This window comes from Schistocerca cancellata, chromosome 2, assembly GCF_023864275.1.
Source record: "Schistocerca cancellata isolate TAMUIC-IGC-003103 chromosome 2, iqSchCanc2.1, whole genome shotgun sequence".
NCBI classification, from domain to species: Eukaryota; Metazoa; Arthropoda; class Insecta; order Orthoptera; family Acrididae; genus Schistocerca; species Schistocerca cancellata.
This window is the reverse complement of record NC_064627.1, coordinates 268,171,302-268,183,669: the sequence shown is the minus strand read 5'-3', so window position 1 is coordinate 268,183,669 and position 12,368 is coordinate 268,171,302. Positions and strand designations below refer to the sequence as shown.

Sequence of the window (12,368 nt, the reverse complement as noted above, 5' to 3'; positions counted from 1 at the left end):
GATCACTGCGATGGCCACGAGCTCAACTGCAGTATGTTAACTGTAAGGTGACCGATTGGCTCTCTATGCCTGAACTGGTGGTAGTTGGAAGGCTTCGGCCGGTAATTATTTGTGTTTGGTTGCAGCCAACGTGCAAGGTAGCCATTTTTTTCTGACCTTCGGGTTTGTACTTCACTCTGTTTAGTAGAGTTTCCTCTCCTTGTGGTAGTTCAAATGGTTCAAATGGCTCCGAGCACTATGGGACTTAACATCTGAGGTCATCAGTCCCCTAGACTTAGAACCACTTAAACCTAACTAACCTAAGGACAGCACACACATCCATGCCCGAGGCAGGATGCGAACCTGCGACCGTAGCAGCAGCGCAGTTCCAGACCTAAGCGCCTAGAGCCACTCGGCCACAACAGCCGGCTTGTTGTAGTTTCAGTTAGGATTTTTGCTAAACATATCAATACATAAAACGACTTCGGTTTCGATTACGAACATTATTTATTCAGTTTTACACCTGCATCCTGGACTTTGCATACAAGGTAGCAAAAAGATGCTAACCCATCTCCACAGCAGACGCAGCAAGAGAGGCGTCCTGCATCACGTTATGAACTACTGTTAAAGTTCCGGAGGGTACATCCTGTAAGTGTCAACCAGTATATTGCTTCGTCCTACGTATATCTCTCGAAAAAACCACGAAGATAAAACTAGACAGACTCGAGCCCACTTGAACACGTACCAGCAGTCGGTATTCCCTTGAACCGTACGTGACTAGTACAGGGAAAGGGAGAAGTGACAATGGTGAAAAATTACCCTCCTGCAAACACCGTAAGATGTAGATGTAGATGTAGACGAAGCACAGGTTAAGGTACCTGCGTTGCAGGAGCCAGGTGGAGATTGTTCCCCCAGCACGGCACCTAAAACTATGGTAGTCTATATAGAGGTCAGGTACGCTTCCTTTTCTCCCTACAACCCCCTCTAGCAATCAGCCAACTTCCACTTAACATATAGGGCGTCCGCGTTAAACATATCAAATGCAATAATTTAAGAAGTAATTGAGATCCATTACTGGCCATTAAAATTACTACACGACGAATATGACGTGCTACAGACGCGAAATTTAACCGACAGGAAGAAGATGCTGTGGTATTCAAATGATTAGCTTTTCAGAGCATTCACACAAAGTTGGCGCGTGCTACAGACGCGAAATTTAACCGACAGGAAGAAGATGTTGTGGTATTCAAATGATTAGCTTTTCAGAGCATTCACACAAGGTTGGCGCCGGTGGCGATACCTACAACGTGCTGACACGAGGAAAGTTTACAACCGATTTCTCATACACAGACAGCAGTTGACCGGCGTTGCCTGGTGAAACGTTGTTGTGATGCCTCGTGTAAGGAGGAGAAATGCGTACCATCACGTTTCCGACTTTGATAAAGGTCGGCTTGTACCATATCGCGATTGCGGTTTATCGTATCGCAACATTGCTGCTCGCGTTGGTCCAGATCCAATGACTGTTAGCAGAATATGGAATCGTTGGGTTCAGGAGGGTAATACGGAACACCGTGCTGGATCCCAACGACCTCGTATCACGAGCAGTCGAGATTACAGGCATCTTATCCGCATGGCTGTAACGGATCGCGTAGCCACGTCTCGATCCCTGAGTCAACAGATGGGGACGTTGGCAGGACAACAACCATCTGCACGAACAGTTCGACGACGTTTGCAGCAGCATGGACTATCAGCTCGGAAACATTCTTTCGGATGAATCCAGGTTCTGTTTACAGCATCATGATGGTCGCATCCGTGTTTGGCGACATCGCGGTGTACGCACATTAGAAGCGTGTATTCGTCATCGCCATACTGGCGTATCATCCGGCGTGATGGTATGGGCTGCCATTGGTTACACGTCTCGGTCACCTCTTGTTCGCATTGACGGCACTGGACGTTACATTTCAGATGTGTTACGACCCGTGGCTCTACCCTTCATTCGATCCCTGCGAAACCCTACATTTCAGCAGGATAATGCACGACCGCATGTTGCAGGTCCTGAATGGGCCTTTCTGGATAGAGAAAATGTTCGACTGCTGCCCTGGCCAGCAGATTTTCCAGATCTCACCAACTGAAAACGTCTGGTCAATGGTGGCCGACCAACTGGCTCGTCACAATACGCCAGTCACTAGTCTTGATGAACTGTGGTATCATGTTGAAGCTGCATTGGCAGCTGTACCTGTACACGCCATCCAAGCTCTGTTTGACTCAATACCCAGGCGTATCAAGGCCATTATTACGGCCTGAGGTGGTTGTTCTGGGTACTGATTTCTCAGTATCTATACACCCAAATTGCGTGAAAATTTAATCACGTCAGTTCTAGTATAATATATTTGTCCAATTAATTCCCCGTTTATCATCTGCATTTCTTCTTGTTGTAGCAATTTTTGCTTCTTCAAGTGTGGTAACTCAAAATGTGGCATGTATTGCTGAATGACAGGGTTATAAGTCATTCTTTTTCGCGGACACTACAGTTAATCCAACAATGTACTTAGGCACGTTGGAGCTGCATGCTGTGCCATAACTTCCTCATGATGTGATCTTTCAATACGTAGTCGACTGAGTGCTTGACCCCCTAGAAGCCCAGATATTACGTCAATTGCTTTCTTTTCTGTCGGGGTTATCAAATTGTCCAGACACCAGTTCGCGATCTACGCCATCTATACCATCACATTCGTGCAGCTATCCTAAATGTTAAACCTGCACTGTTGCAAAAATCTTGGAGGGAAGTGGAATACAGATTACATGTCTGTCGCGCCACTAATGGCACGCATATCGACGTTAAGTGGGTGTGTCAAAAGACATATTGAATTACTGTACCTGTAGAAACATACCATCAATAAATATTGCAATTAACTCCCAAGTTATTAAATTTTATGTTATTTTATGTTTAACCCGTTCACCCTGTACTTTAGAAGAGTCAAGATAGTGCAAAATCACCTTTTGCAAGCCTTCAGTCTAAGAAATGCGTGAATGGCTGACAGAGTCACATCCATGGATGAGGAAGTCTACCAAATTCAGTTACACTCTTCCAGAAATGTACATCTATCCTCTACATGTAAGAACATTGCTGAGGCCGGCCGGTGTGGCCGAGCGGTTCTAGGCGCTTCAGTCTGGAACCACGCGACCGCTACGGTCGCAGGTTCGAATCCTGCCTCGGGCATGGATATGTGTGATGTCCTTAGGTTAGTTAGGTTTAAGTAGTTCTAAGTTCTAGGTGACTGATGACCTTAGAAGTTAAGTCCCATAGTGCTCAGAGCCATTTGAACCATTTGAACATTGCTGAGCTAATTATCGTTTAAGCTAAGTTCATAGCAACTTCTATCTGCAGACAGGATCATACATTAACAAAACGAACACAGTGGGAAAGTTCGTGCCATGAAATGACGTTAACTGGAAAAGAAACCAAAAGTAAAACGAAATCAAATTACAGTAAAATGCTCTTCTATGGTTCGAATACAAATGCATTCAGCTCCACTTATCGGTACACATTGTTGCACGCAGATAAACTAGATGAAGCACCAGCAAGTGCTTCCAAACCTTCCTCTGCTGGCGGAAGTCCTGGGATATGACGTCCCACGAATGAACTGTGCAAAGACATCTACGCACACCACAACGGACGATTTCAACAGGCAGATGGCTGTCAAAGATGTGCAGATATTCATATGCGCACCAGGCGAGGGAACAATAATCTGCAGCATGACCAACGACGAGATGATGAGAGGCGGCAGAGTATACAGTCACTTTTAACGTACCATACTAGAAGAACAACGACATCAGGATTGTCAAAATAGCAGTGACTATGAACATCGCCTGAAACATAACTGTCGATGGACATAGGGCCGTTATGATATACAACGGACAGTCTACGATGGTTTATTTTGAAACTCTCTCCCTACAAGTATTACCACTCGTTAGTACTGAAGCTGCACACGGTTCAGGAGTTGCAGATGAATTTCTGTGCACTGGGAAAGAACACAAGAGTTTCGTAGCCGGGCGTTGCATAACCTGGCGTCTTCACAGCAAGTACGTATTTTGACCCAGCATAATGATATGCGAGCGCTCGCTTCTTGACGACGTACTCTTGACTGAAATGGACTGTTACAGCCGGCCGGTGCGACCGAGCGGTTCTAGGCGCTTCAGTTTGAAACCACGCGACCGCTACGGTCGCAGGTTCGAATCCTGCCTCGGGCATGGATGTGTGTGATGTCCTTAGGTTAGTTAGATTTAAATATTTCTAAGTTCAAGGAGCTGATGACCTCAGCTGTTGAGTCCCATAGTGCTCAGAGCCGTCCGAATCATTTTTTGACTGTTACTGTACGTCACTTGAACACTCATGCTTAGCCAAACTACAATGATTGACAGTTTCTAAGGAACAACTGACACTTGCTAAGGAAAAACTGACAACAGCTAAGAAACAACCGACAATTGCGACAGAGCACCCGACCAATGACAGTAAATGGAAATGTAGAGGGCGGGGCGTGTTAGCTGCAGCGGAGCCTGTGTACGAACGCTCTGTATGCATTCGACATTTCATGAAGAACCATGTTTGACGAAGTTTGTTATGGAACATTTATCACGAATCTCTCGCCCAGCGCGAAGTCCCAACCGACCGGAAAAAAGCAAAGTGAATCATGTATATAAGATGAGTAAAAGAACGGACCTGCAAGATTACAGGCCAATATCTTTAATATCAGTTTGCTGCAGAATTTAATAAATTTCCTTGAGAGGGAAAAGCCTGTGTCAACAAATCAGCACGGTTTTAGAAAGCATCGTTCATGCGAAACTCAGCTTGCCCTTTTCTCACATGAACTCCTGCGAACCATGGATGAAAGGTAAGAAGTGGATCCATATTCCATGACTTCTGTCGGTGCCCCGTTGACGACTCTTAAGGAAGGTACAAGCATACAGATTTGGTTTCCAAATATGTGAGTGGCTCGAAGACTTCTTAAGTAAGAGAACCCAGTAAGTTGTCCTCGACGGCGAGTGTTCATCAGAGACACGGGTATCGTAAGGAGTTCTCCAGGGAAGTGTGATGGGTCTGCTGTTATTTCCTATACATATAACTGATTTGCCGGACAGGGTAAGCAGCAGTCTGCAGCTGTTTGATGATAACGCAGTGCCTGCCGTTGTGGGCGAGCGTTTCTAGGCCCTTCAGTCCGGAACCGCGCTGCTGCTACGGTCGCAGGTTCGAATCCTGTGCCTCGGGCATGGATGTGTGTGCTGTCCTTAGGTTAGTTAGGTTTAAGTAGTTCTAAGTTCTAGGGGATTGATGACCTCAGATTAGACACCGTAGGAGGTGGTGTCTTCATTGCAGTTGACAAAAATATTGTGTCTACTGAGGTCGAAGTAGAGTGTGATTGTGAAGTTATCTGGACACATTTAACAGGGCTAGGAGAAATAAAGTTAATTGTTGGATGTTATTACCGGCCACCAGGTTCCACCGTGACAGTTCTGGAATCATTCAAAGGGAGTCTACACTCTGTATCGCAGAAGTACCCGGATCGTGCTATATTAGTCGGAGGCGACTTCAACCTACCTAGTATAGGCTGGATGTCTATTGATTCATTACAGGTGGTACAGACAAGCCGTCGTGTAAATTACTTTTGAACACATTATCCGAAAACTGTCTTGAGCAGCTAAATCGACAGCCAACGAGTAATGGAAATATTTTAGATCTGGTAGTCACGAACAGACCAGACCTTATCGACGGTGTCAGTGTTGAGACAGGGGCTAGGAGAGTATTCTTACTAGAAAGAGCAGATAAGCAATTGTTAGCATCCCACTTAGTAAATGAATCGACTTCATTTACTTCCGGTACGATGGACGTGGAAGAAGTATGTGTAAATTTTAATGATCTTTTGGATAGGGTGGATAGCAATGTGCGGCTGTTTGCTGATGATGCTGTGGTGTACGGGGAGGTGTCGTCGTTGAGTGACTGTAGGAGGATACGAGATGACTTGGACAGGATTTGTGATTGGTGTAAAGAATGGCAGCTAAGTCTAAATATAGATAAATGTAAATTAATGCAGATGAATAGGAAAAAGAATCCCGTAATGTTTGAATACTCCATTAGTAGTGTAGCGCTTGACACAGTCACATCGATTAAACATTTGGGCGTAACAATGCAGAGCGATATGAAGTGGGACAAGTATGTAATGGCAGTTGTGGCGAAGGCGGATAGTCGTCTTCGTTTCATTGGTAGAATTTTGGGAAGATGTGGTTCATCTGTAAAGGAGACCGCCTATAAAACGCTAATACACGTATTCTTGAGTACTGCTCGAGCGTTTGGGATCCCTGTTAGGTCGGATTGAGGGAGGACATAGAAGCAATTCAGAGGCGGGCTGCTAGATTTGTTACTGGTAGGTTTGATCATCACGCGAGTGTTACGGAAATGCTTCAGGAACTTGGATGGGAGTCTCTGGAGGAAAGGAGGCGTTCTTTTCGTGAATCGCTACTGAGGAAATTTAGGGAACCAGCATTTGAGGCTGACTGCAGTACAAATTTACTGCCGCCAACTGATATTTCGCGGAAAGACCACAAAGATAAGATAAGAGAGATTAGGGCTCGTACAGAGGCATATAGGCAGTCATTTTTCCCTCGTTCTGTTTGGGAGTGGAACAGGGAGAGAAGGGGCTAGTTGTGGTACGAGGTGCCCTCCGCCACGCACCGTATGGTGGATTGCGGAGTATGTATGTAGATGTAGATGTAGAAGTCTCATAGTGCTCAGAGCCATTTGAACCGTTTGATAACGCAGTGGTGTATGGAAAGATATCGTCGTTGAGTGACTGTCAGAGGATATAAGATGACTTAGACAAAATTTCTAGTTGGTGTGCTGAATGGCAGCTAGCTCTAAATGTAGAAAAATGTAAGCTAATGTAGATGAGTAGGAAAAACAAACCCATAATATTCCAATATTAGTAATGTGCAGCTTGACACAGCAACAACGATTAAATATCTAGGCATAACGTTGCAAATCAAAATGAAATGGAATTACCATGTAAGGACTGTATTAGGGAAGGCGAATGGTCAACTTCGATTTATTAAGCGAATTTAGGAAAGCTTGGTTCATTTGTAAAGGAATCGCATATAGCACACTAGTGCGACCCATTGTTGAGTACTGTTAGAATGTTTGGAATCCACATTAGGTCGGATTAAAGGAAATCATCGAGGCAATTCAGAGGCGGGCTGTTAGATTTGTTACCTGTCACACAAGTATTACGCAGATGCTTTGTGAACTCAAATGGAAATCTTTGAAGAGAAGGCGACGTTCTTTTCGAGGAACACTATTGAGAAAATTTAGAGAACCGGCACTTGAGGCTGACTGCAGAGCTGTTCTACAGCCGTCAACATACGTTTCGCTAGGACCATGAAGATAAGATCAGAGAGATTAGGGCTCGTGTGAATACATAAAGACAGTCGTTTGACCTTCGCTGTGTTTGCGAGTGGAACAGAAAAGGAAATGATTAGTAGTGGCACAGGGTATCCTCCTACACGTGCCATTCGGTAGCCATTTGAGTGCTTACGACCGTGGACGAGCAGTTAGACAGCTCTAAGCCGGTAAAAGTGTCTCAACTGCGGCCGCAGTTATGGATGTGTTCAAAAGTGTCATCTCGCGAATCAGAAAGGTGGAAATGCTTTGGGAAAGCATACCGGTCGTCACAGACGGATCACCATACCGCAAAGAGGATCAATACGAAGCCCTAGCGGCGAAAGGAACAGACATCTCACTCCTAGGCACATAGCTGCAGATCTTGCAATCGCTACCGGTACACGTGTCTCTGCCAGTACCATTTCACAGGGGTTAAATCAGTGTGGTTTTCATGCTCGGATGCCTGTTAAGTACATTCCACTTCAACCACATCATCGTCGAGAAAGAGTTCGTTGGTGTAGTGAGCATGTTGATTAGGATATTCTCCGACGAATCCCGCTTCACTGTGGAAAGTGATTCTAGCCACCAGAGAGTGTGGACAGAGAGAGGTGAACGTGTTACACACTACAGAATGTTCATGAACATCATTGGTATGACGTAGGCATTATGATATGGGCAGGCATTATGCACAACGGCGAAACACCGCTGGGTATCATTGCGCGTGGTACCGTTACAGGACAGCGGTATTGTAGGGAGATTATTCTGAATTACGTCCGGCTGTTTACGAGCGCGGTAGGTCCCGCCTTTCTGTTCATGGAAGACGATGCCCACCTACACAGGACCGATGAGGTGCCGCACACATTGGAATGTGAAGATACTGAACGTATGAGTTGGCCTGTACATTATCCATGAACGTATGGAGTGGCCCGTATACTCCCCGGATCTAAACCCTAAAGAGCCTGCCTGGAATGCTTTTGGCAGACGTTTTTCTCAACGAATACCTCCTCTCCGAAACATGCAAAAACTGAAAACTGCCGTGAAGCGGGACGGGTTCCGCAACAATTTGGTAGATAGATATTAGTGCCCGAGGGGGGGGGGCATATTCCTAATTGAAAGTCCGATATCGAGCTTAATGTTGGGAGTCTCAACTCCGTCAAACATTCACGTTACTTATGTCTGTTAATCTGCTTTCCCATATGGCGAAACCTGTACATTATATTAAATATACCACTCCATCTGAAACTTACTGGCAGATTAAAACCATGTGCCGGACCGAGACTCGAACTCGGGACCTTCGCCTTTCGTGGGCAAGTGCTCCACCATCTGAGCTACCCAAGCACGACACACGCCCCGTCCTCACAGCTTTACTTCCGCCAGTACTCGCCTCCTACTTTCCAAACTTCACAGAAGCTCTCCTGCGAACCTTGCAGAACAAGCACTCCTAGCACTTGCCCCCGAAAGGCAAAGGTCCCGAGTTCGAGTCTCGATCAGGCACACAGTTTTAATCTGCCAGGAAGTTTCATATCAGAGTACACACCGCTGCAGGGTGAAAATCTCATTCTACCACTCCATCTGTATTAAGTATGTACTGAATTTCAAGTGGTCCATCACTGCCTGTGATTAATCCTGTCCAACTTTGACCCTGTTCATTAGCAATTGTCAAGCAGTGTATTAAGTGATTTGGTCAATTTTGACAAGGAATTCCAGTTATTTGATTTACTACATTGGCTTTGGTTAAAACAACAAAACCAAAATCACGGTGTCAAATGTTTAAACGGTAAACGAAGTATAATCCACAGGCAAAATACACTCAGGTGACAGAACACACATATACAGATGGCGATCGTATCCCGTGCACAAGGTATAAAAAAACAGTGCACTGGCGGAGCTGTCATTTGTACATTACTCGCCATTAAAATTACTACACCAAGAAGAAATTCAGATGATAAACGGGTATTCATTACACAAATATTTTATACTAGAACTGACATGTGATTACATTTTCACGCAATTTGGGTGCATAGATCCTGAGAAATCAGTACCCAGAACAACCACCTCTGGCCGTAATAACGGCCTTGATACGCCTGGGCACTGAGTCGAACAGAGCTCGGATGGCGTGTACAGGTACAGCTGCCCATGCAGCTTCAACACGATACCACAGTTCATCAAGAGTAGTGACTGGCGTATTGTGACGAGCCAGTTGCTCGGCCACCATTGACCAGACGTTTCCAATTGGTGAGAGATCTGGAGAATGTGCTGGCCAGGGTAGCAGTCAAACATTTTCCGTATCCAGAAAGGCCCGTACAGGACCTGCAACATGCGGTCGTGCATTATCCTGCTGAAATGTAGGTTTCGCAGGGATCGAATGAAGGGTAGAGCCATGGCTCGTAACACATCTCAAATGTAACGTCCACTGTTGAAAGTGCCGTCAATTCGAACAAGAGGTGACCGAGACGTGTAACCAATGGCACCCCATTCCATCACGCAGGGTGATATGCCAGTATGGCGATGACGAATACACGCTTCTAATGTGCGTTCACCGCGATGTCGCCAAACACAGATGTGACCATCATGATGCTGGAAACAGAACCTGGATTCATCTGAAAAAAATGTTTTGCCATTCGTGCACCCAGGTTAGTCGTTGAGTACACCATCGCATGCGCTCCTGTCTGTGATGCAGCGTTAAGGGTTACCGCAGCTATGGTCTGCGAGCTGATAGTCCATGCTGCTGCAAACGTCGTCGAACTGTTCGTGCAGATGGTTGTTGTCTTGCAAACGTCCCCATCTGTTGACTCAGGGATCGAGACGTGGCTGCACGATACGTTACAGCCATGCAGATAAGATGCCTGTCATCGCGACTGCTAGTGATACGAGGCCGTTGGAATCCAGCACGGCGTTCCGTATTACCCTCCTGAACCCACCGATTCCATATTCTGCTAACAGTCATTGGTTCTCGACCAACGCGAGTAGCAATGTCGCGATACGATAAACCGCAATCGCGATGGGCTACAATCCGACCTTTATCAAAGTCGGAAACGTGATGGTACGCATTTCTCCTCCTTACACGAGGTATCACAACAACGTTTCACCAGGCAGCACCGGTCAACTGCTGTCTGCATATGAGAAATCGGTTGGAAACTTTCCTCATGTCAGCACGTTGTAGGTGTCGCCACCAGCGCCAACCTTGTGTGAATGCTCTGAAAAGCTAATCATTAGCATATCACAGCATCTTCTTCCGGTCGGTTAAATTTCGTGTCTGTAGCACATCATCTTCGTGGTGTAGCAATTTTAATGGCCAGTAGTGTACTTAGTGGTTCATGTGAACAGGCTTCCGACGTGATTATGGGTGAACGACGAGAATTAACAGGCTCTGAACGCGCAATCATAGTTGGAGCTGGCTGCATGGGACATTCCATTTCGGATCTATAGTGTCAAGATTGTGCCGAAGATACTGAATTTCAGGCATTACCTCTCATCACGGCCCACACATTGTTCTAGGCCTTCACTTAACGACAGAGAGCAGAGGCGTTTGCGTAGAGTTGTCTGCGCTAATAGACAAGCAACACTTCGTCAAATAACGGCAGCAATCAAGGTAGGATGTACGGCGAACGTTTCCGTTAGGAGAGTGTGGAAGATCTGGTGTTAATGGGCTATGGCAGCAGACGACCGAGTGTCTTTGCTAACAGCACGTCATCACCTGTAGCGCCTCTCGTTCTGATTTCAGTTGGTAAGAGCTGAAGGTAGGGTTCCAGTGTGTTGCAGATCCCATGAAGCCTGTACCGAAGTTGTCAGCAAGGCATTGGGCAAGCTGGTAGTGGCCTCATAATGGTGTGGGCTGTGTTTACATGGAATGCAGTGGAGCCTCTGTTCCAGTTCAACCGATAACTGACTGGAAATGGTTATGTCCCGCTACTTGGAGACCATTTGCAGCCATTTATGCACTTCATGTTCCCAAACAATGAAGGAATTTTTATGGATGACAATGCACCATGTCACCGGCCATAATTGTTCGCGATTGGTTTGAAGAACATTCTCGATGCTTTTGCCACCCAGATCGCCCGACATGAATCCCACCGCACATTTGTGAGAAATAAGCGAGAGGTCAGTTTGTGCACAAAATCCTGAACCCGCAATACTTTCTCAATTATGGACGGCTGTAGAGACAGCAAGGCTCATTATTCCTGTAAGGGATTTCCAATGGCTTATTGAGTCCATGACATGTTGAGTTGCGGCATTATGAGCCGGCCGGAGTGGCCGAGCGGTTCTAGGCGCTACAGCCTTGAACCGTGCGACCGAATCCTGCCTCGGGCATGGATGTGTGTGATGTCCTTAGGTTAGTTAGGTTTAAGTAGTTCTAAGTTCTAGGGGACTAATGACCACAGAAGTTAATTCCCATAGTGCTCAGAGCCATTTGAACCATTTTTTTGCGGCCTTGCGTCAGGCAAAAAGAGGTCTGACACAATATTAGGACGTATCACATGACTTTTGCCACCTCAGTGTGATCCACACATATTAAAAACATACTATTCATGCAAAATGACCAACCAATCACTTTCTTACTAAGTGACTCGTCTGCACTGCTCGCAGATTCCCGCCAACACGCGGCTTCACTGCTGCCGGGAGGCGCGCACCCCCACGTTCTGGGACATTGTTCGTGACAGTCTAAAAAAGCGCGAAATAACTTGGGCTGTTCATAACCTTTCCCATATTACTAATGTTATAGTCAGATTATTTCATAAAGTACGTCCTAATGAGCTCATTGAAGAGTGACTTTTTACTCATTTTCAGATAGGTATTTGAGGTCTTATCGAATTAATAAAATGGTATTGATGTTATAGAATCGGCACACAAGCCGTACACCGTACCCCAGCAGTCAATCATGGAGCAGTCTGCTCCGCTGGTTCCACGTCAGTTGAAAGCAAGAGTTAACCTAACATTAGTGCCACGTGCAAACGATCAC

At 45.9% G+C, this 12,368-nt stretch overlaps 1 protein-coding gene across 1 annotated transcript in view; it reads left to right on the top strand.

The window, feature by feature from the left end:
• LOC126161610 (allergen Cr-PI-like) overlaps window positions 1-12,368 on the top strand; it is a 158,677-nt gene that overhangs the window by 79,877 nt on the left and 66,432 nt on the right. The gene's annotated exons all lie outside the window — the stretch shown is intronic.